Here is a 2,984-nt window from a genome sequence, read left to right on the forward strand (position 1 = left end):
TGTTTTGGTTCCAAATAATCCATAGTTATATTGAAATAGCTCCGTTTTGTTCGTGCGTTCAGGTCACAATCCGAAGGGTGACGCGCGAGCGCATTTTGTGACAAAAAAAATTCAAAATATTCCATTACCGTACTTCGAAGCATGTCAAATGCTGTTTAAAATCTATTTTTATAAGATTTTTCTTGTAAAATAGCGATAAAATTCCAACCGGGCGACGTTGTATTCATTCAAAGACTGAAAGAAAAACATGGAGTAGTCTCGTGAACGCGCATCTCCAGTGTCATTGTTTCCTGCCTGACCACTCACAAAAACTCCTGCTGTTTTTCGCCCAGAGACTGCAGAGACGTCATTCCACTTTCTGGCGCCTTCTGAGAGCCAATGGAAGCCTTAGAAAATGTCACGTTACAGCAGAGATGCTGTATTTTTGATAGAGATGCCACAGAAGGAGAACAAATTGTCTTACAGGGCACTTCCTGTATGGAATCTTCTCAGGTTTTGGCCTGCCATATGAGTTATGTTAAACTCACAGACACCATTCAAACGGTTTTGAAACTTTAGAGTGTTTTCTATCCAGATCTACTAATTATATGCATATTCTCGTTTCTGGGCAAGAGTAGTAACCAGTTTAAATCGGGTACGTTTTTTTATCCGGCCGTGCAAATACTGCCCCCTAGCCCCAACAGGTTAAATACAGTAGTAATGGTGAAATGGTTATTACACAATACTTACCTAATAATTACTGGGTCTTTGGGGGTCTATTCAATCAAGCACCAAATTGCACAATCAACGAATTGAGTGAAAATGTTTTCACATATGTTTTTCTGATATTTCATGATATGCATATTGTAAAAACATTTGCTGTTTTTGAATGACACCCAGATCATCTGAGGTTTCAGGCCAACACTTCTCTGGAGTGATTCATAAACACTCCAACGCTCAGAGGAGAGAGATGTCAGGTTGTTTTTCTGATTAAATGTTACGTTGTCACGTCCGTCGTAAGAAGGAGACCAAGGTGCAGCGTGGTAGGCAAACATTTGTTCTTTACTCAAAAATGAACACCGTCAAAACAACAAAAACAATAAAGCAGAAACGAAACGTGAAGTAAATGGTGTGGTCACAGGCAACTAACCAAAAAACAAGATCCCACAAAAACCCAGTGGGAAAAGGCTGCCTAAATATGATCCCCAATCAGAGACAACGAAAGACAGCTGCCTCTGATTGGGAACCATATCAGGCCAACATAGAAATACATAATCTAGAATGCCCACCCAAATCACACCCTGACCTAACCAAATAGAGAAATAAAAAGGCTCTCTACGGTCAGGGCATGACAGTACCCCCTCCCCAAAGGTGCGGACTCCGGCCGCAAAACCTGACTCAATAGGGGAGGGTCCGGGTGGGCATCTAGCCTCAGTGGCGGCTCTGGTGCGGGACGTAGACCCCGCTCTGCTCGTGGATCCATCATCCTCGGTGGCGACTCTATTTCGTGGGTCGTCGCCGAAAGCTCCGGACCGTGGATCATCGCCGGAAGCTCCGGACCGTGGATCGTTGCCGGAAGCTCCGGACCGTGGATCGTCGCCAGAGGCTCCGAACTGGGAACCCCAGCTGGAGGCTCCAGACTGCCGACCGCCGCTGGAGACTCCGGACTGCAGACCGTCGCTGGAGGCTCTGGAACTTCGCTGGAGGCTCCGGACCGGGGACCGTCGCTGCAGGCTCCGCGCCATGGAGCCTCCCTACAGGCTCCGCGCCATGGATCATCACTGGAGGCTTCGCGCCCTGGATCATCACTGGAGGCTCCGGGCCATGGATCATCACTGGAGGCTTCGTGCCATGGATCATCACTGGAGGCTCCGGGCCATGGACCATCACTGGAGGCTTCGTGCCATGGATCATCACTACAGGCTCCGGGCCATGTATCATCACGGGAGGCTCCGGGCCATGGATTATCACTGGAGGCTTCGTGCCATGGATCATCACTGGAGGCTTCGTACGTGGAGCCAGAACAGGTCTCACCGGACTGAGGAGACGTACTGGCAGCCTGGTGCGTGGAGCTGCCACAGGGCTTACCAGGCTGGGGAGACACACTGGAGGCCTGGTACGTGGAGCCGGAACCAGTCTCACTGGACTGGGGAGATGCACTGGAGGCCGGGTGCGTGGAGCAGGCACAGGGCGTACCAGGCTGGAGAGACGCACTGGAGACCAGGTTGCCGGAGCTGGCACAGGATATACTGGGCCGTGGAGGCGCACTGGAGGTCTGGAGCGTAGGGCTGGCACAACCCGTCCTGGCTGGATGCTCACTTTAGCCCGGCAACTGCGGGGGCGCTGGCACAGGACGCACTGGGCTGTGAAGGCGCACTGGCGACACAGTGCGTAGAGCAGGCGCAGGATATCCTGGACCGAGGAGGCGTACTGGAGACCAGGAGCGCTGAGCCAGCACAACCCGTCCTGGCTGAATGCTCACTTTAGCCCCGCAAATGCGGGGAGCCGGCAACGAGCGCACCGGGCTGTGAATGCGCACTGGAGATACGGTGCGCATCACCGCATAACACGGTGCCTGACTGGTCACACGCTCCCCACGGTAAGCACGGGGAGTTGGCTCAGGTCTAAACCCTGACTCCGCCAATCTCCCCGTGTGCCCCCCCAACATTTTTTGGAGGGAGCTGCCTCTCGGGCTTTCGTCGTTGCCGTGACTCCCGATCTCGTCGCCATTCCTCCCTCGCTGCTTCCACCTGTTCCCATGGGAGGCGATCCCTTCCGGCCTGGATCTCCTCCCACGTCCAGGATCCTTTGCCGTCCAGGATGTCCTCCCATGTCCACTCCTCCTGGCCACGCTGCTAGGTCCATTTTTGGTGGGATCTTCTGTCACATCGGCGGTAAGAAGGAGACCAAGGTGAAGCGTGGTAGGCGAACATTTTTCCTTTATTCAAAAATGAACACCATCAAAACAACAAAAACAATAAAGCACAAACGATACGTGAAGTAAA

This window comes from Salmo salar, chromosome ssa11 (genome assembly GCF_905237065.1).
Source record: "Salmo salar chromosome ssa11, Ssal_v3.1, whole genome shotgun sequence".
Taxonomy (NCBI): Eukaryota; Metazoa; Chordata; class Actinopteri; order Salmoniformes; family Salmonidae; genus Salmo; species Salmo salar.